Source organism: Cetorhinus maximus, chromosome 21, assembly GCF_964194155.1.
Source record: "Cetorhinus maximus chromosome 21, sCetMax3.hap1.1, whole genome shotgun sequence".
NCBI classification, from domain to species: Eukaryota; Metazoa; Chordata; class Chondrichthyes; order Lamniformes; family Cetorhinidae; genus Cetorhinus; species Cetorhinus maximus.
In genome coordinates this window covers 18,722,425-18,744,193 of record NC_135899.1, presented here as the reverse complement: position 1 = coordinate 18,744,193, position 21,769 = coordinate 18,722,425, and the positions used below count along the sequence as shown (strand labels likewise).

The following is a 21,769-nucleotide window of genomic DNA, read 5'->3' as shown; positions in this document are numbered from 1 at the left end:
GCAGCTACCCTCCCTCCCCTCAGCAGCTACCCTCCCTCCCCTCAGCAGCGACCCTCCCTCCCCTCAGCAGCGACCCTCCCTCCCCTCAGCAGCGACCCTCCCTCCCAGCAGTGTGACCCTCCCTCCTCCTAGCAGTGTGACCCTCTCCTCCCAGCAGCGACCCTCTTCAACCCCCAGCAGTATGACACACGCTCACCTCAGCAGTAACCCTCCCTGCATTAATTCTCTCTCAAGCTATCATAAATTTCATACCCACTCTCCTAAAGAGCAGCTTCAGAAAAATGTGAGCTTTATTTGGTTTTCTTTTGCATTGACACATCGATGAGAAGTCATTAAAAAAAGAAATTTGCTTGCACAGTGTCTGAGAGACATTGACCGATGTACAGCCAGTGTATGTTGCGCTTCAACTTGTCATTTTGTCCTGAAATAGAGAACAAATCTCCTGGGCCCTGTGCCTTTTAAACTTTGCACCACACGTACTACACATCATTCATTACAGATTCTGCAGGAGGGTATTGAACCAGGGACATGTGATGCCACACTGATTTCAGCCAGTGTACAAACAGTGAGCACTGATATATGGTGATGGTAATTTTGTGCAGAACCTCATGCCCAGGTATTGGTATACATTGCCCCTTGTTTTACATCCAACGACAGGGCAACTTTCAACCCCAGTAGTGAAGCTCATTCCTCTTTGCTTCAGGTCACATCCCCAGACTCTGGGATCAGGCTGCAAGTACACCAGAACTGCAGTGATTCTTGAAAGAGTGTGAATAATCCCGGAGTCACATCAATTGGTGAGTCTCCAGCTGAAATTTCATTGTTTAAAATCCAGCCATTTGGGATTATTAATACACAGTGCATCATAATGACAAAGAACAAGACAACAGAAATGGTTGTGAACAGAATGTGGAAACAGGGAGAGTTTAAAATGCAAATGGAAGGAGAATGAATACAGAAACCGAGTCCACTATTGTATGCTGGAATATATCCCACACACACACACACACACACACACACACACACACACACATTCAGCTGGTGGGATTTAAATTCAATTAATTAATAAACTCCAGATGGAATTGGAACCATCACTTGATTTTCGTAAAAACCCATCTGGTTCACTAATGTCCTTTAGGGAAGGAAATCTGCCGTCATTACCTGGGCTGGTCTACATGTGACTCCAGACCCACAGCAATGTGGGTGACACTTAACTGCTCTCTCCAATGTCCTAGCAAGCCACTTAGTTCAAGGACAATTTAAGCCCTATGCAAACTTTCGGATGAGGGTTGTTCAGATGCTCAGTGCCATTATTGATGGGCCCGGTTAATGTGCTGCATTGTCTCAGCTGTGATCCTGAGTGGCTTATTTCAGCTAGGGGCTGCTTCCTTTGTGTTCTTCAGTCTCTCCTCAGCAGCATTTGTCCTTCTAATCTTCCACCCTCACTACTCTGCCGCTCTGAACAATCTTGCCCTTATTAGCATGCGCTTCCCACTCCCAATCTTTCCCTCTGCTTTCTTGAGTTTAGTGTGTGGGATACAGTCTCACATATTGTGTGTCTCGGGTTTCAACTGAGTCTATCATGAAGACAGCTTTGGCTTTCCATATTTCACTTCAATGCAGCGATCCAAAAAAGCAGAGACACTGACTGCCAGGAACAACTCGTGAAACCTGAAAGAAGATGAGATATTAGGTTGGAAATTGAAGATTTGATACACGTCCTGCTTCACATGAATGCTCAGCATAATTCAGTGGATAATTAAAATATATTAAATTCACTGAACTCCAATCCCTTAACCTTCAAACCCCAGGAAGCTGAAGGTTGGAGCATTTGGTTTAGCTGTTAATACATTCCTGGAAATATCTTACCTTCTCCAAATCTGGGTTCTATGATTTTTGGTATTTCTTCCTTGTCCCATTTTAAAATCTGCAATAAATGTACTAAAAGTTAATGTCTCTCCCTGACACACACATTCTCTCTTTACCTTCTTCTCTCTTGTTATTTGTTTATGCCTTGATTTATGTATGTTTTTTCTCAGCCGAGATGAAAAAATTAGCCTAAGGGCAGAAAATAGTGAGTCATGGTACATGATTACCAACCGTCCTCCACACTGAAAAACAATGAGTTTCCCCAAGGGTCAGCGCAAAATTCATTGACAAAAGCAAACTGGAAAGTATGGCAAACAATTAACATGACATCATGTTCTGATGAAGAGTCATACGGACTTGAAACATTAACTGTATTCCTCTCCGCAGATGCTGTCAGACCTGCTGAGTTTTTCCAGCTATTTTTGTTTTTGTTTCAGATTTCCAGCATCCACAGTATTTTGCTTTTAACATGATATCAATCATCTGCAAGAGGATGTCAACAAGTCTGCAGAATGTATAGTCAAATGGCAATTGGAATTCAATACAGAGAAGTATGAAGGGATAGGGAGGAGCAATATAGGCTTAATGAAAGTTATAAAGAGTGTGCAGCAACAGGAGGACCTACAGGTTCATGTGCACAGATCTTTGAAGGTGATAGGACGTATTGCGAAAGTAGTTATCGAAGCATGAGATCTTGGGCTTCATAAATAGTGGTACTGCTTACAAAAGTAGGAATGTTATGCTATACCTTCATAAAGTTCTGTTTAAGCCATAACTAGAGTATTGTGTCCAATTCTGCTCACTACACTTTAGGGAGGTCATTCAGAGGGTGCAGAGGAGATTTACCAGAATGGTTCCAGGGAAGGGGTATTTTAGCTACAAGGGATATAGATAGGTTAAGCGAGTGAGCAAAAAGTTAGCAGATGGAGTATGATGTGGAAAAATGTGAGGTTGTTCACTTTGGCAGGAAGAACAGAAAAACAGCATATTGTTTAAATGCAGAGAGACTGCAGAATGCTGCAGTCCAGAGGGATCTGTGTGTCCTTGGACGTGAATCACAAAAAGTTAGCCTGCAGCTACAGGAAGTAATTAGGAAGGCAAATGGAATGTTGGCTTTTAATGAGCTCCAGCCAAGGAGGGTGGAGTATAGAAGAAGGGAAGTCTTGCTATAACCACAGTACTGTGTACAATTTGATCTCCCCACTGAAGGAGAAACTTACATTGGAAGCAGTTCAGAGAAGGTTCACTAGTTGATTCCTGGGATGAAGGGATTGTCTTATGAGGAAAACTTGAGCAGGTTGGGCCTGTACCCATTGGAGTTTAGAAGAATGAGAGAGGATCTTACTGAAACATATCAGATTCTGAAGAGGCTTCACAGGGTAGGTGCTGAGAGGTGTTTCCCCTCACAGGAGAATCTAGAACCGGGAGGCACAGCTTAAAATTACGAGGTCTCCCATTTAAGATAGAGATGAGGAGGAATTTCTTCTCTCAGAGGGTTGTTAGTTTTTGGAATTATCTTCCCCAGAGAAGAATGGAGACTGGGTTATTGAGTATATTCAAGGCTGAGGTAGACAGGTTTTTGATCAAAAGGGAGTCAGGCATTATGGGGGACAAGCAGGAAATTGGTGTTAAGGCCACAGTCAGATCAGCCATGATCTTACTGAATAGCAGAGCAGTTTCAATGGGCTGAATGGCCTAATCCTGCTCTCTTTTTAATAATCCTGTGATATAGATTAGTTTGGAGAAGCTGGGCTTGATCTCCTTGGAGTAAAGGAGGTTGAGGTGAGATTTGATAGCTGTGTGCAAGATTTTGACAGGTTTCAATAAGGTAGACAAAGAGAAGTTGTTCCCATTAGAACCACAGAAAAGTTACGGTGCAGAAAGAGGCCATTCAGCCCATCATGTCTGTGCCAGCCAGAAAAAGACGGGAAAGAAACTAGCTGCTCATTTGAATCTCATTTTCCAGCACCTAATCCTTGCAGGCTACAGCGCTTCAGATGCAGATCCAGGTACCTTTTAAATAGTTGAGCGTTTCAACCTCAATCACCAATTTAGGCAGTGATTCCAGATGCCCACCACCCTGTGTGAAAAAGCTTCCTCATGTCCCGTCTAATCCTTCTACCAATCACCTTAAATCTATGCCCCCTGGTAATTGACCCCTCAGCTAGGGGATTCAAGTCTTTCCTGTCTACCCTATCTAAGCCCCTCAATCTTGTACACCTCAATCAGGTCACCCCTCAGCCTCCTCTGCCCTAGGGAAAACAACCCCAGCCTATGCCATCTTCCCTCATAGCCGTAATTTCAAGCCCTGGCTGCATTCTTGTAAATCTCCTCTGTCCTCTGTTATTGAATATATTCAAGGCTGAGGTAGACAGATTAAGGCCGCAGATTATAGGACTAAGCGACACAGATTTAAGATTTTGGGCAAGAGATACAGGCGGGGATATGAGGAAGAACTTTTTTTTTTACATAGTGCCTCATCCAGACACATCTTTTGTTTCTTCACTATACCCATTGCCACTCTCCTTGGCTTTTGTATCATGAAACCTTTAGTTATTTAATCTCGCCAGACCTGCACCCTGATCACTGACCTTCCCTTTTGTCCTTCCTACACTCCTCATCTGACTGCTGAGTTTTTCCAGCATCTTTATTATTATTTACACCCCCCCCCTCCCCCGCCCGGTACAAAATAGTCAGAACATTTTATACTTGAATTATTTATTTTTACACAAAAACAGAAAATGCTGGAAAAATTTAGCAGTTCTAGGATCATCTGTGGAGGGAAACAGAGTTGTCCTTCTTCAATTAGGGGTACCCTCCTCCGAGTAAGAGTCATACGGACTCGAAACTCTGTTTCCCTCTCCAAAGATGCTGCCAGATCTGCTGAGTTTGTCCAGCATTTTCTGTTCTTGGTTCAGGTTTCTAGCATCGGCAGTATTTTGCTTTTATTTATTTATTTTTTTTACCTTTTTGTTTTTAAAGATCGCTCATCCAGGGATTGGTCTCTGGCCTCTTCTTACCCTGAACATAAGTAAATAAATTACATTCAATCATGTGATTTTAAACGAAGCGAGCGCCATAAGTTCAGCGCGACCGGACCAGCCCCCTGACTTTGTCCAAGTAGTGATCCTTCACTGGGTTACCCAACTTTACATATCATTAAGACCCGCGGCTCCAACCGGCTGCACGGAGCTAAATGCTGGACCAATCTTTAGCAGGATCTCTGCTAGTTCGCAGATCTGGCTTTAACGTCCAGTGTTGGTGAAAGTAGAGTCACTCACCCCAGCAGCCGGAGTCGATCCTGTTGATCCGTCACAGCAGCGCGCCTACAGCGGAGAAGAGGAGTGAACCCTGAGACAGCATTTATGCTCGTACACGTCCCACTTGTCTCCGCCCAGCACAAATTCAAATCGAAAACTAACGAACCAGGCGTTAAATCCTGCTTTCAGTTCAGCTGTAATTAGTTATTTCCTCTTCACATCGAACAGAGCAACAGGAGCAGACCATTCGGCCCCTCAAGCCTGTGTCCCCCAAAAGCTCCAAGTCGGTTCCTTTCTTTATGCAGTAGGTCCAGTAGCAGGCCAGGTTTTTCTTAGGTAGAGTGTGCAGAAGTCCACTGCAGGCTTTTCCATTATTAAAGCCTTTGACATCTATTTTAACCAGAAGCAAAATGGAGTAATTGAGAGAGCGCGTTTTAACCTGCGCGCACAACGACCTGGGGAGTCGATTGAATTATTCCCAACCCACCTATATCGACTAGCTAGCTCTTGTGGATACTGGGGCGTTGAAGGGCGAGCTAATCTGTGACTGCATAGTCGTGGGTGTTTGGGATGAGAAACTCTCCAACGTTCTGCAGGCCAAAGGTCATCTTACATTGGATCAAGCGGTCCAGTGTGCGGGGCGAGCTGAGCTTAGAGCATTTAAGCAGGTCACTGCGAGGCTTCACGTGGCTCCGTAGGTTGGGTAGACCCATGGGCAGCGTCCCCACCCCTACGAAAGCCCAACGAACCAACCGGAAGGGTGGAAAGCTCCACGCTGGTGGCCGTTTTGAGGTGCCCATCTTGTGGCACAGAAAGCCAGCATGGATGTCAAGACTGCCCAGCAGGGGGCGCGGACTGCTTCCAGTGTGGCAAGACTGGACATTCCAAGCAGTTCTGCAAATCCAGCAATTTTAATCAAAGTTGCAGACCAACTAACATTTATGAAACACGTTCCTCACCAGAAATGAAAAGCCTGGAAAAAGACAAAACTACAAAGTTCCTAGAGGAAGTAGATAGTCTTAATTCAGACTACTGGTCAGTTACAGTCCAAGTTCAAGGTTCAATACTTCTTTTAAAATTGATACTGGAGCAACTGTTAACATATTGACAGATGCCCTCGACTGACTTCAGCCTTTATTCATCAGACATCAAGTTACAAGGTCCAGGTGGCATAAATCTTCCAATGTTCCTCTTAGCTGCAAGGGTGACAGATCATTGATTTTCTCTATGAACTTCAGAATCAATGTACATCCCTATTGAATGGTGATATTTGCATACTTCTAGGAATCCTAGAAGAACCAGATAATGCTCATCATTGGAATGACTCACTGTCTTTCATGCAACAATCTTCTTCCTTTTAATTAGAAACAGTGGTAATTCAGCCTTCAGCAGCTGAGGACATTTATACACTCAGCATTAAGTTACTTTCTTACACAGAGACACCATCCACTCAACCCAAATAACCCCCAATGTGTTAATAGTGGGGGATTCCAGCAATAGTAATGCCACTGAAAGTCGTGCATGTGATGGTGTTCGGCTCCATTGTGTGTGCAGCCAGTGCAAGCTGGTTGCCTGGGTGGGGGGTGCAGGGCTGCATGCCTGCTCTTTGTGCCTGTGCTGTGGACCTCCAGAGGTATTATCGGTGGAGGGAAGTACTGGTGGCTGTGGTTTTCTCCCGGGGCTGCTGATCCCTGTGCTGTGGGGGTTGTTTTTGGCTGTTTTCATTTTGTTGCGTTGGCCCAGTCTCATTTACTGTGGATTCAGATAAAGGTGATTCTGCTGGATCCACACCATCAGTCTGTCATGCACAGAGCTGAGGAGGTTCTGCAGGATTGTGCCATTTTGGTCAAGACTCGAGTCCATGGAACTCGAGTTGTTTGAGAGCTGCTGTCGGATGAGGATTAGTGGCTGAATCCTTGAAGGAAAAGAGCTGGAATTTTACTTGAGGAAGTTCAAAGCTTTGAAGGACATTGTGGCTGAAATTAATACCATGTTACTGAGTAGACTGCCCAGTAAATCTGTGAGATCTATCTTTGTTGTGTTTACTATTTAATGTGCAATTCATAAAATGAATTAACTGTTAATTTGTCTGTTAATTCATGTTTAATTTATGATGATTTTTGTTTTATTGCTAAAGTAAAAGTTATAAAAGTGAAATCTTGTCAATTTAGTTTTCTCAGTGAGGTCATTCAGTAAATTCAGTTCTTTTGGTTTGTTGGTCTCCATGGGGATAATAACAGGAGAAAAGCTTAGATTCTCTCTTGTTGAAGATGGTCACTGCCTAGCACCTATGTCACATGAATGTTACTTACCATTTATCAGCCCAATCCTGAATGTTCTCCAGTTCTTGTTGCAAACAGCCACAAGCTGTTTCAGTATCTGAGGAGTTGCAAATAATATTGAGCACTGTGCAATCATCAGCAAACATCCCCAGTGCAATGACTTGTCAAGCAAGCTTCCTTCAACAGCACCTTCCAAACCAGTGACCTCTCCCACATAGAAGGACAAGTGCAGCCAATACAAGAGGATGTCAACATCCGCAAGCCCCCTCAATGTCACACACCATCCTGACTTGGGTCTATGGCTGGATTTTTCACTACGGAGTGGGATAGGTTGAGTAGAGAAATGACCCGGCTTGCCACACCTGCCTCAGTAGAAAGCGTCCTGAGTGGTACGAACTCCCTCCAGGGAGGGGTGGTGTGGGGAGTGCTGGTGCAGTATAGAGTCAGGCCTGACACCTGTGGATGCAGATCAGAGCTGGCTACACTGGTGGCTGAGTGTCAAGATGAGTTGGATAAGTGCCTGCCTCAGTTCTCTGGGATTTTGTCCCAGTTGTTTACTTACATTTTAAACCCTCTAGCCCTCACCCCTCACCCCGTGCCATCCACTCCCCATGCCACCCCCATTCCTCCATGCTAACTCAATACCAAGTCATGTTCCCCAGCCACCCCCAGTAGCCCCTCATACCCTCCATGCTGACTCAAGGGAAAATCTTGCTTGATTGACTGATTTATAATGTTATAATAAGCTATTTTCCTGTGATCTCTTTTGTCAATGGCTCAATGTTTGTTTGCACAAGATGAAGAGGTGTCAAGTGCTTATAGTTTCTCTTATTGATACTGTACCATTTACCATGTGTCTGCTCAAGAACTACTGCTCAAACTAATGTATACCTTGGGACAGCAAAAGGACTGATAGCCAGAATTAAAACTACCAGCAGGCCCAGGGCTGGGGAAAACAGAGTAATGATAAACATTCAATATAAAAAACTGAGAGCAGTTTCCTTTCCCAGAAGCGTACTAATAGTCTGAAAAGCTTTGATTTTTAAATTTAATTTCTACCTGTTTGCTGACCTTTCCTCCTCCATCACCCATCTTGGCTCTCTCTCTTTTCTGTTTTGCAGTTGGTATCAATGCCGTGAATGGCAACTTTGTGAGGCACAGGACCTGCTAAAAACACTTACAGACAACTGGTGTTTCTGGAATTCAGATTTCCAGTCTGAAGAGTTTACAGTGTACTCCCTCTTTATCTATTTTTATCCTGTCCAGTATTGCTACTACCTCCTCTGCTACATTGACAGCATCCTCTTATCCAGCAAAGACAGATGAAAGCTATTCATTTACTACTGCAGCTATATACCCTGCCTCCACAAGAGGATACAAACATACGAGCGCATGAATTAGGGGCAGGAGTAGGCCATTTGGCACTCCAGCCTGCTCTGCCATCCAATATGATCTGGCCATAGCCTCAATTGCACTTCCCTGTCTACCCACTATAGCCTTTGACGCTGTTGTCAATCAAGAATCTATCTAATTCAGCCTTAAAAATATCAATGACCCACCTTTCACTGCTCTCCGGGGAAGAGTTCCAGAGACTCACAACCCACTGAGAGAAAAAAATTCTCATCAACTCCATCTTAAATGAGAGATCCCTTATTTTTAAACTGTGACCCCTAGTTTTCGTCTCTCCCACAAGGGGAAACATCCTTTCAGCATCCACTCTGTCAAGTTCCCTAAGGATCTTATATGTTACAATAAGGACACCTCTCATTCTTCTAAACTCCAATGGATACAGGCCCAACTGGTCCAACTTTTTGTGAACATCCCTTTGTTAATTATTTTATTGGGACCTGGGATGTTGCAGGGTGCAGGGATTGGGCTGGAGTAGAGCAGGACATTCAGTAAAGATTGACTTGATATTGTATAGAACCTTTCATAACCTCAGGGCATCATGAAGCCATTTACAACCAACTTTATGCCTGTCATCATTATTGTAATGTAATAAATGCTGCAGCCAATTTGCACACAGCATGATTTCACAGCCATTTAAAAACAATTGCTTTAACGTTTGTCAAAGGATAAATATTGGCCTGGGTACCAATAACATCAACACCAGCAAATTATATTTATATAGCAACTTTAACATCACTAGGTGCATCACAGAATCAATTGTAAAGCAGTATTAGGCACTGAGTCATATTGGGGAAGATGCCTAATAGCTTGGTCAAAAAGGTAGGTTTTAAAGAGTATCTTAAAAGAAGAAAGAGAGGCGAGAAGCAGAGAGGTTTAGAGAGCGAATTCAAGAGTTTAAGGCCAAGGTAGTTATGGACAGCACCATCGATAGTGGAGTGATTAAAATCAAGAGGCTGGTATGAGATGAGTGAAAATTTCATAGATGGTTGTGGGCCTGGAGGTTGCAAAGATGGGTTGGGGGGTATCGAGGCCATGGAGGGATTTAAAAAGGATGAGAATTTTAAAATTGAGGTATTACTTCACTGGGAGCTTATGTAGGACAGTGAACAAAGGAGCGCTAGGTGAACAGGATTTGGTGCGAGTAGGGACATGAGCAGCAGAGTTTCGGATGACCTCAAATTTACGGTGGGTAGAATGTAGCCTCCTTACACCCAGGAGCCCATTGACAGAAACAAGTCAAAGAGGTAACAAATATGTGAATGAAGGTCTTAATGAGCTGAAGTAGGGGTGAAGTTGGGTGATGTTATGGATTTGAAAATTGGTGGTTTTAGTAATAATGTGAAAGTATGATCAGGAGCTCATTTCAAGACCCAGGATAACTCCACTGCTCTTCTTGAATAGTGCTATGGGATCTTTTACATCCACCTGAGATAGCAGGCATTGGTTTAACATCTTGACTACAAGACAGCATCTCAGAGAGTACAGCACTCCCTCCTTCAGTACTCCAAAGGGTGTGTCAACCTAAGTTTTATATTCAAGTCTATGTAGTTGGATTTGAACCTATAACTTCCTGACACAGAAGGGGACGTGCCTCCCACTGAACTAAAGCTGATGCTTCAATGCTACTGAAGCTGCAATATAACTGCCACCTTGCCTCTGAAATGGACAGGAGCCCTCACTGGCTGCTTCAGCCCCTGTTGACAGGGTGACTATTCCAGTAGGTGCTTTTTGATTTTAGACTGGAGGACAACTTTCAAACTCAGGCACCAGGCACCAGGGGCCAGGCCTCAAATACCAGGAATAGATATCAAGCACCAGGGACCAGCACGTGTTACACTGCAGACTTCAGGCACACACACTTTCACACACACTGAAGCGCAAACTCACTGACTGCACTCAGTCTGGGTGCCTGCTGCAAACAGAAGGGGGAGGGGGTGCAGTCTGTGGCATCAAACAGTCCAGTCTGAAGAAGGCTCTCTTTGCTGATGTCACAGTTGCAGTGCCTGCAGCCTCTGACAGTGAAGTCCTCAGCAGCTGCCTGCATCAAAGATGGTGCAGCACAGACCAGAGAGAAGAATACACGACACTGCTTTCACTCCCTCCCCGCTCTCTCCAACTCCTGCTGTCCGCCTCCTGCCGCTGCTCCTTCCTGATTCCCGCTCCTTCTCCCTCCCACTTACTGCTTCCACCTGCTTCTCCCGCCGCACTCTCCCACTTCCTCCTGCAGGTCTCTTTGCTGCTCCCTCCCACTCTCCTTGCTACCCTCTCGCAATTCCTCCTGCTCTCTTTGCCATTCCCCCCTGCTTTCCATGCTCTCCTGTTTCCTTCACCGCTCCTCTGTTGTACGCCTCCTGCATTGGAGGGAGCGGAGGAGAGAGTGGGATGGAGCGGGAAGCAGAAGTGTTTACGTCAAAATGTTTATGGTCAATGAAGCACTTTTTGAAATGCAGTCACTGTTGTTATACAGGACACGCAGCAATCAATTTGCGCACGACAAACTCCCACAAGAAGCAGTTAGATAATAATCTGTTGTTTCTAATGTTGGTAGTGGGATAAAATATTGGCCGGGGATAAGTCCTCTGCTCTTCTTTGAAAATTGTGCCATGGAATCTTATACACCCACCTAAGTAGGCAGATGGGGCCTCGGTTACATATCTCATCCAAAAGATGGCATTTCTGACAGTGCAGCACTCCCTCGGTACTGCATTAGAGTGCCAGCCTTGAATTTTGTGCCCAAGCCCTGGAGCAGAATTTAAAGCCAGAATGTTGTGATTCAGAGGCAGGAATGCCACCAGCGACTGACACAAACAAATTGACGCGCAGCCTTAAAACACATGCAACTAAATGTCTTGATGCAACTTGTCACATGATGTTACCTTGGTCAAAGATATATTCATTGTACTGGGTAATATCACCAAATATTAATATATCCCAAATGAGCCATTGCCAAGTGTTATCAGTCTCAGAGTGAGGCTCTGCCCTATCCAGCCATCATTCTCTATTAAAGACTGGTGTGTCCACCGGAGTACAAAATCTAATTCCATATTGTTTCACATCTTGCTGAGAAATTTGATCAGTGGGAAGGTGATGGTGTAGTGGTATTGTCACTGGACTGGTAATCTGGAAACCTAAGGGTAATGCTCTGGGGACCTGGGTTTAAATCCCACCATGACAGCTGGTGGAATTTGAATTCAAGAAAAACCTGGAATTGAAATTCTAATGATAGACTGTGAAACTATTGTTGGTTCACTAATGTCCATTAGGGAAGGAAATCTGCCTATGTGTGACTCCAGACCCACTTGAATGCCCTTTGAACAACCTTCTACCTTTGGATTTCTCCTTCATGTTTGCGACTATTTTAGTTTCTTCCTTCTCATGAAGGGATGTTGTTTGTACCATAAATTACAAAACCTGTGTAATAACAGTGATCACACAGCACCAAGTGTATTTAAATAGCATCAACACCAGCTGCTTCACAGGAGCATTATGTAAAAAAAATTGACACTGAGCATGTGAAGGGTATTTATACAGGTGAACAAGAGCTTGGTCAAAAGACAGGTTTTAAAGGGGCGTCTTAAAGGAGGAATAAGTTAGAGAGGCGGAGAGGTCTAAAGAACTGAACTCATGAACTTAGAGCCTTGGCAGTTGATGGCACAGCTGCCAATGTTGCAGTGATTACAATTGAGAATGGTCAACAGGTCAGACTGGAACAGTGCATGTATCTTGGAGAGTTGTGGGGTTGGAGGAGATTACAGAGACATGGGGGAGCAAGGGATATGAAATCAAGGGTAAGAATTTTAATATCAAGGCATTGCTTGACTGGTAGTCAGTCAGTGACCACAGGGGTTTGGGTGAATGGGAGTCAATGCGCGTTGGAGCATGGGCAATAGAGTCTTAGATGACCTTAAGTTTAAGTAGCTAGAATGTCGGAGACTGGACAGATGCATTGCAATAGAATAGTGTTTGGCTTGGAGGGGGAGCTTGCAGGTGGTGGTGCTCCATGCACCTGCTGCCCTTCTCCTTCTAGATGGTAGAGGTCACTAATTTGGAAGGTACTATCGAAGAAGCCTTGGTGAATCGCTGCCGTGCATCTTGTAGGTGGTTCCACTGTTAGTAGTTTGCACAGCCAGTGAAGCCCGCATCCTGTGAATAAATTTTTATAAAGGGAGTGAATGTTTAAGGTGGTGGATGGGGTGTCAAGCGGGCTGCCTTGTCCTGGATGGTGTTGAGCTTCTTAAGTGTTGTTTGAGCTGCACTTAGCCAGGAAAGTGGAGAGTAACCCATCACAGTCCTGACTTGTAGATGGTGGACAGGCTTTGGGAGTCAGGAGGTGAGTTACCCGCCACAGGATTCCTAGCCTCTGACCTGCTCTTGTAGCCACAGGATATATATGGCTGGTCCAGTTCAGTTTCTGGTCAATAGTAACCCCCAGGATGTTGATGGTGGGGGATTCAGAGATGGTAATGCCATTGAACATCAAGGGTAGATGGTTAGATTCCCTCTTCTTGGAGATGGCCATTGCCTGACCCTCATGTGGTGCAAATGTTTCTTGCCACTTATAAGCCCAAACCTGAATGTATTCTAGGTCTTGCTGCATATGAACACACACTGCTTCAGTATCTGAGGAGTCACAAATGTTACTGAACATTGTATAATCATCAGTGAACATAGCCTCTATCTTAAAGTTAGAAGTGGGTATGTCATTGATGAAGCAGCTGAAGATGACTAGTCCTAGGATACTATCCTGAGAAACTTCTGCAGTGATGTCCTGGAGCTGAGATGATTGACTTCCAACAACCACAACCATCTTCCTTTGTGCTGGGCATGACTTCCTTTCTGCTAGGCATGACTTCAACCAGTGGAAAATTTTCCCCTAATTCCAGCTGACTTCAATTTTGTGACACTCTTTGTGCTACACTTGGTCAAATGCTGTGATGTCAAGGGCAGTCACTCTCACCTCACCTCAGGATTTCAGTTTTTTTTCCCATGTTTGAATCAAGGCTGTAATGAGATCAGGAGCTGAGTGGCCTTGGCGGAACCCAAACTGAGCGTCAATGAGCACATAATTGGTAAGTACCGCTTCATAGCACTGTCAGCAACCCCATCCATCACTTTGCTGATGATTGAGAATAGACTGATGGGGGTGGCTGGTGGGGGGTGGGGGTGTGGGGGGGGGAGGGTGGTGCGGTGTAATTGGCTGGGTTGAATTTCTCCTGTTCTTTGTGGATAGGACATACCTGAGCAATTTTCCACATTGCCGGGTCAATGCCAGTGTTATAGCTGTACTGGAGCAGCTTGGCTAGGGGCGCAGCTACTTCTGGACCACAATTCTTCAGTACTATTGCCGGAATGTTGTCAGGGCCCATAGACTTTCAGTATCCAGTGCCTTCAGCCATTTCTTGATAGCACATGGGGTTAATCAAATTGGCTGAAGACAGGCATCTTTGATGCCAGGGACCTCCGGCACTTCTGGCGGTTGAAAATGCCTCAGCCATGTCTTTGAGCAGGGCTCTCCCATCATTGAGGGTGGGGATATTTGTGGAGACTCCTCCTCCATTAGTTGTTTAATTCTTCACCACTATTCACAGCTGGATGCAGCATGACTGCAGAGCTTAGACATGATCCTTTGGTTGAGCCATCGCTTAACTCTGTCTATTGCATGCTGCTTCCACTGTTTGGCAAGCAAGTAGTCCTGTATGGTAGCTTCACCAGGTTGACACCTCATTTTTAGGTATGCCTGGTGCTGATCCTGGCATGCTCTCCTACACTCTTCATTGAACCAGGGTTGATCCCCTTGCTTGGTGGTAATGGTAGTGTGGGGGATATGCCAAGCCATGAGGTTACACATCGTGGTTGTATACAATTCTGCTGCTGCTGATGGCCCACAGCACCTCATGGATGCCCTGTTTTGAGTGGCTAGATCTATTCAAAATCTCTCCCATTTAGCACAGTGGTAGTGCCAATGTAAAGATGGGACTTAGTCTCCAAAGGGCTGTGTGGTGGTCACTCCTACCAATACCATCATTAACAGATGCGTCTGCAACAGGTAGATTGGTGAGGAGGGCGTCAAGTAAGTCTTTTCCTCTTGGTTGTTCCCTTATCGCCAACCACAGGCCCAGTGCAGCACCTTCAGGACTTGGCTAGCTCAATCAGTATTTGTAGTACTGAGTACCTCATGGTGATGGACATTTTCACAATTATTTCATGGTCCATTATTACTGGGACTAGCCTTAAATTCAAGGTTTAATTGAATTTAAATTCCACCAGCTACCATGGTGTGGTTTGAACCTGTGCCCCCAGAGCATTAGCCTGGGTCTCTGGACTATGTGACCAAGAATTAAATAAGAGAGGTAGGTTTTAAGGAGCAACTTCAAAGGTGAAGATGGGGAAAGGTTTAGGGGTTCCAGAGCTTGGGGTCTAAGCAGTTGATGGTATGGCTGCCAATGATGTCGCAAATATGTACAAGTGGTCAAAATTGGAGGAACATAAAAGTTCACAGAGGGTTGTAGGTCTGAAATAAGTTAAATGTTGGGAGGGGTGAGGCTATGGAAGGATTTGAGCACAAGAATGGGATTTTTCAATTCAAGGTGTCACTAGACCAGGAGCCAAGTTTTGCTTTATTGCTGCTGCTCAGCCCTTCTAGTGTTTGAGACTGACATCGCACAGTGCCATTTGCTCCACCCGCACTACCCACTGGTTCTGCCAACTTGGGCTGCAGAGTTCGGAGCTACAGCAGAGAACCTCAGGCAAAACTCATGCACAAGGAAGAAGTATAGGTGGCAAGAAGAAGGTTGTCTGACTCAGAGCCTGCCGAGGCAGCTTACGAATGCCACCTTCCTTGTTCTAAATTTTCAATTTTCCTATTTTAGATCACTCACACAGTTTCCTCTTAAATCATTACACAACGAACAACTTCACTGCACTTAGTGATACATTAAAGCTCCCTTACTTTAATTACTCTCAAAGGTGAGCCTTGGGGTAAAAACCTTCATCCAGCACCAACACTAATTTTTTTGGTGACATATATGAGTAGGGGGTTGGCCAGAAGAGCATTGAAATAGCTGACTCCAAGTAAACAGTGCTATGAATTTTAGCAAGAAATTGTGAATTTATTTATTTTCACATAAAAAAAGTACACAACAAAGAGTGTCATTGACATTTTCTTGAGAATCTGTTTGTTTGAAGAATCTTGGAAAACTCCATCATATTTTTGGTTTAGATTGAAGCTTCTTTGCAATGTTTTTTAGGGCTGGTGTCCAATCGACTTCCCTGAAATTTATAAATAATGGTGTTAGCATGTCAATCAGTAGCCTTTTTCCTTCCACTCCCATTTACTTTTAAAATGCTGCTAAGACTAGCAAAACAGAATAAAATGCACAATAACAATGATAAATTGTAAATTATGTTATCTACAATTTTTAAAATACTTACATCTGCTTGTGCAACTTTGCTATTGTCACAGTTTTGTACCAGCTTTTTTCCTTATAATTTTCAATGCCCACAAGTAAACAAAAACTTTCTGTGTTCATGTCATACTGTAATTACACCCCCTCACCACTGGTAGTACTGTATAATCCTCAATTTTATAGTTCCCAGATTGTCAACTTGGATTGCAGGAAAACTCTTTTGTTCCAATGGACTCAGCTTTTCTACTTCACAAATTGTCATATGTTTTGCTATTTAACAACATAAAGTCATAAAGTATATAATCATAGATTGACATAAAAATAAGGGCAACATGTCCTCTCCTTTATTACGAGTGGAATTGAATATAAAAGTAAGGAAGTTATGCTTCAGTTATACAGGACATTGGTGAGACCCCATCTCGAATACTGTGTGCAGTTCTGTCTCCTTATTTAAGGAAGGATGTAAATGCATTGGATGCAGTTCAGAGGAGGTTTACTAGATTGATACCTAGAATGAGTGGGTTATCTTATGAGGAAAGGGTGGACAGACTGGGCTTGTTTACACTGGAGTTTAGAAGAATGAGGGCTGACTTGATTGAAGATAAGATCCAGAATGGTCTTGACAAGGTGGACATGGAAAGGATGTTTCCTCTTGTGTGTGAGTCCAGAACTAGGGGTCACCCTTTTAGGACAGAGATGAGGAGAATTTTTTTCTGTCAGAGGGTGGTGTGACTTCAGAGCTCTCTGCCTCAAAAGGTGTTGGGGTGGGGGTCATTGAATATTTTTAAGGCAGAGGTAGATAGATTCTTGTTAGGCAAGGGAATCAAAGGTTATTGGGGGTAGATGGGATTCAAAACACAAACAGATCAGCCATGATCTTATTGAATGGCAAAGTGGACACGAGGGGCCAAATGGGCTACTCCTGTTCCTATGCTTATGTTCCTATTTTATCAGGGTTTGTTGCTGACTAGTTGATAGTTTTTTTTGCTGTGATTAGTCAGCACCAACCGCATCATTGTAATATGTAACCAGCAGGATGGCGGAAGATGAATTGGCTGGACCCAGCAATTCCTATATTCCTATGTTTATTCCAGGGTCTAATTGTTCTCACCCTCTAAAACCAGATTTCAGGAAAGGTCTTTGCCTTTTTAATGGTAAAATGGTTCAGCTGCATCAGAACTTGTTGCTGAAATCTGCTGGTCTCCTACTCTTAGTGAAAGAGATTAAAGGGGAACAAAACATTCCTACATCCTCATTGAACCTGTCAATGCCAAATTTAGTCCATTTTCAGTGCATTTGCCAATTTCAGCACAAATTAGTTATTGCATCAAGTGGAGTGTCAACTCCAGGGGTATTCTTCTAGGTGAAGAAGAGATGGAGTTAAAGGAAACATACACAAATGGGCATAGCAGTGAGCCAGCTAGCTGTGGCTCAGTGGGTACCTTCAAGTCAGACAATTGTAGGATCAAGTCCCACTCCAGAACCTAAGCATAAAAATCAAAAATGACACTCCATTGCAGTAGTGAGGAAGTGCTCTGCTGTCTCTCAGATGAGATTTTAAAACTCCCTCAGGAGAACAGGGATGATGCCATGGCACTACACTGAAGAAGAGTAGGTGAGTTATCCCTGGTGTCCTGAGTAATATTGTTATCTCTCAATCAACATCACTAAAACCGATACCTGGTCATTGTCTGGAAAAACTCAGCAGGTCTGACAGCATCTGTGGAGAGGAAGACAGAGTTAACGTTCTGATGAAGAGTCATAGGGACTCAAAACGTTAACTCTGTCTTCCTCTCCACAGATGCTGTCAGACCTGCTGAGTTTTTCCAGCTATTTTTGTTTTTGTTTCAGATTTCCAGCATCCGCAGTATTTTGCTTTTATCCTGGTCATTTATCTGTTTGTGGGAGCTTGTTGTGCACAAATTTACTGCCAGGTTTCCTACATTACAGCAGTGAATACAGTTCAAAAGTATTTCACTGGCTGTCATTTCGTTCACTTTGGGATGTCTTGTCATTTTAAGGGCACTATATAAATTCAAGTTCTTTCTTGAGCCTGTTCAGTCATCCAGTGAGATCTTGGCTGATCTACAACCTGACTTCATATGCCCTCCTTTGACCCATATCCCTTAATGGCTTTGATTAACAAACATCTGCCAATCTCAAATTTAAAATCAATAACTGATCTCATGTCATTGCTATTTGCAGAACAGAATTCTAAACTTCTACCACCCTTTGTGTGTTGGAGTGGGCTTTCTAATTTAACTCCTGAAAGGTCTGTCTCCATCTTTTTGGAAATAGATCCCCTATTCCTAAACCAAATGAAAGGATAGATAGAGAGAAGCTAATTCCTTTCTGTTCCCCTTAAAATCTTGAAACTTCTGATCCTTAACTTTCAAAATTCCAAGGGATACAACCCGAGTTTGCTCAAGGGGCGGAGAAGGAGGAATAATGGAGCGAAACAGTCTCTATTTTAAATTTACCCATTTCGACCGTGGGCACAGGTCGCCAGTGAAAATTGTCAAAACCAGTCAGAAATTAACATCTGACAGAAATAGATGGGGACAGGGAGGGGCGATTCAAACGTCGTTCCCCCCCCACCCCGCCTCCCCTCTTTGATAACAATGTTTAGCAGATGGAAGTAAAAAACTAAGTACAAAAGCATGGAAATTCTGGACTGAGAAACAATACCTTCAGACTTCCGTTTCGCTGGGTGCATTTTCCCCCCGAGTGGCCAGTGTTTTTCTCCAGCTCCTCCAGGTAACGATCTCGGTAGGTGGACACACTGACAAGAGCCACCTTGTCCATGAATCTGCAAAAACAGCGGAGCGTTAACAAAGGACCCAGGGACTGGCAGACTCACCCATCCGACCAGCCGTTTGTAACCTTCCAGCTCACCTGTCCATGGGGTGCTGATACCACTTCAGGGAAACTGTTGCCATTTTTTAAAATTTTTTTTAATTTTTTGGCAACTCTATTCTATTTGGCAGCCCGCACCCAGCTGAAAGTTGAAGTGGCAGTTCGAAGTCTCTTCATGTGTAAACAAGTAGTAGCCACGCCTGCTTCTGACGATAACATAAAATTCAGCGAAACCAGGAGCTGGTCTCATTGCTTTGATCTTATTTGTGCTTCTGACCCAGCTCTTAAGCGATCCCGGAATCTTCCAGTGCATTTGAAAAAAACACATCCCCGGTATGCCTCTGCCCGTTTCCCTCCCTTTCTCCACTCGCCCCACTCCTTAACTCCTTTAAAAAAAAAGTACTTGCATTGATATGGCACCTTTTTTTAACCTTGGTTGGGGGAGCAGGGGGCACAGGGCACACGTTAGTGGCCCCTGTCAGGCTTTGCCTGGCCTGCGAACCCCTCGACAATGTTACACCAGGTTTCAGGCGCCTGCATGGAATACAATGGGGGAAGGCAACCTCAGGAGGTCTACAAAGTGCTTCGTGTAGCCAATGAAGCCCTTTTGAAGTGCAGTCACTGTGCAAGATAGGGAAATACAGCTCCCCCCGCCCTCCCCCCAATTTGCAGCGGCCAGCTCCCACAAACAGCAAAACCTGCTCAACAGGTAGTCCCGAGATCAAAACCTTCTGATTCAGAAGCGAAAATGCTACTAATTGGGCCAAAGCTGAGAGGGAAGCAAAATTGTGACTCAGAAAGATAATGTCAAGTAAAGAAGGGGCATTCAATGGGCAATTATTAACCATTGAAGCAGTTTAGGTAATCCAGACTCGTTGACAATGGTCAGGAATATGGATTTTTAGCTTCCAATGGAGGGAACAGTTGTGAGCATTGCTGGTAAAAGGGATTGGTTAATTCAGTCAGGAAATGAGAAACTGTGTAAGAAGCAATGTGGGTAAGCAAGATTGGTCATGTTTAGTAGAAAATGTCTTCGAACTGTCACTGTGGTTTCATGCAACTCCAGGAAATATTGCAAAATTCATGAGTGTTAAACTTAATTGTCTGGAGTGTTGTCATGATTATGTTAACCGAAGCTCCAGCTTCCTTGCTCTTCCATGGCTGCAGAAAATAAAACTGAATAGTTAAAGGAACAAATTTAACATAGGGGTGTGGGCAAGATTTGCATTTAGTATTTGTGAACATGTTTTTGCATAGATTGCCTCACGAGAGTGCCATATCTGCACATCAAGTTCAGCATTAATATAGGAACTCCCAGCAACAACCATCCACTTGTCATCTTCTCTAGAGACAGCGTTAAGCAATTCTGCTCCTTGCGACAGTGTTCCCTGTGCAGATTTCATTATAGGTTGTGAAACCCGGGCTACCTCCAGCCCTGCCTCAGCTCTGCCTCAGCTCATCTGCTCCTGAAACACTCATCCATGACTTTGTTAGCTCTAGAGTTGACTATTCCAATATTCCAGTGCTCTCCTGGCAGGCCTGCCACATTGCCTCCTTAACTTGAGTTTATCCAAAACGCTGTTGCCAAATCCATTCCTCTATCACTGTCTGTGCTCACTAACCTATATTGGCTCGTGGCCTGGCAGTGCCTCACTTCTTAAATTCTCACCTTTCTTTTCAAGCCCCTCCATGTCCTCACACCTGCCTATCTCTGTACCCGACCTCTAGCCCGAGAAACTACCAAGGTCTTGGCACTGCTCCAATTCTGGTCTCTGCGCATCTCAGTTTTCCATTGCTCCACCATTGGTGGACATGCCTTCAGCAGCCTAGGCACTCAAGTCTGGAATTCCCTCCCTAAACCTCTCCGCTTCTCAACTCCCTTTTCTTTAAGAAGTTCCTTAAAACCTATTTGATCAAGTTTTTGGTGAGCTGTCCTCAGTGACAAATCATGCTTGATAAAACTGCTCTTCAGCTTCTTGTGATTTTCTTTTTATAGGTGCTACATAAATGTAATACATTGTTGCAGCATGTATTCAGCTCATCTCGCCCATTTTACTGCTTATTTTTTTAGGGAAATGAACCTGCAGGGCTGTGAGAATAGAGCAGGAGATTGGAATTGACTGGGATGCACTACAGAAAGCCAGCATAGTGTTGATGGGCAGCACAGCTGCCTTCTGTGTTATACTGCCTTATGACTCTATGTCCTCCAGGGCTTAATGTGCAATAGAGCAAGTTGATTTTGTGAGGCATGTGCAAAACAAGACTATTTAGACTGGCGAAAGAATGATGTAATTTACAGGAAGGGCACACCGAGTTGATGTAGGGTTCTCGTCTAGGATGTAGACGTTTACAAGAACAATCCAAAGCTAATTCCTTTGTGCTGCTCCCTTCCTGTAATATTTCATATTCCCCTGCTTCCTGTAGTTATCCAGCCTTCCCTTGATGTGACAGTCTCTGGCTGAGCTGCTCGCTGTGGCAAAACATTTCAAGCTCCAATCTCAGGATGTGGACATTGCTGGCAAGGTTGGCATTTATTCCCTGTCCCTTGATGCCTTGACAAGGTGGCAGTGAGACTTCTTGAACTGCTGAAGCCCGTATGGCAATGGTGCTCTGCATTTCTGTAAGCTCAGGTGTCCCTGGATTTAAAGCCATCATTGCACTCGATTCCATCTGACGGGATTTGGAC

At 44.2% G+C, this 21,769-nt stretch overlaps 2 long non-coding RNA genes across 4 annotated transcripts; both read right to left on the bottom strand.

The window, feature by feature from the left end:
* Nucleotides 1-269: 269 nt before the first annotated feature.
* LOC144695730 (uncharacterized) lies at nucleotides 270-5,762 on the bottom strand. Of its 3 annotated transcripts, none has more exons than XR_013580002.1 (4): nucleotides 5,617-5,762; nucleotides 4,836-4,890; nucleotides 1,870-1,927; nucleotides 270-1,671 (listed from the first exon to the last, which is right to left on the bottom strand). It is a non-coding gene; the product is annotated as an uncharacterized LOC144695730 (long non-coding RNA). The 3 variants fall into 3 exon arrangements; XR_013580001.1 differs by lacking the exon at nucleotides 5,617-5,762 and adding an exon at nucleotides 5,151-5,320; XR_013580003.1 differs by lacking the exons at nucleotides 4,836-4,890; nucleotides 5,617-5,762 and adding an exon at nucleotides 5,151-5,313.
* Nucleotides 5,763-15,968: 10,206 nt separating this feature from the next.
* On the bottom strand, nucleotides 15,969-19,699 carry LOC144695724 (uncharacterized). The gene is made up of 3 exons (XR_013580000.1): nucleotides 19,123-19,699; nucleotides 18,916-19,036; nucleotides 15,969-16,090 (listed from the first exon to the last, which is right to left on the bottom strand). It is a non-coding gene; the product is annotated as an uncharacterized LOC144695724 (long non-coding RNA).
* Nucleotides 19,700-21,769: the final 2,070 nt, after the last annotated feature.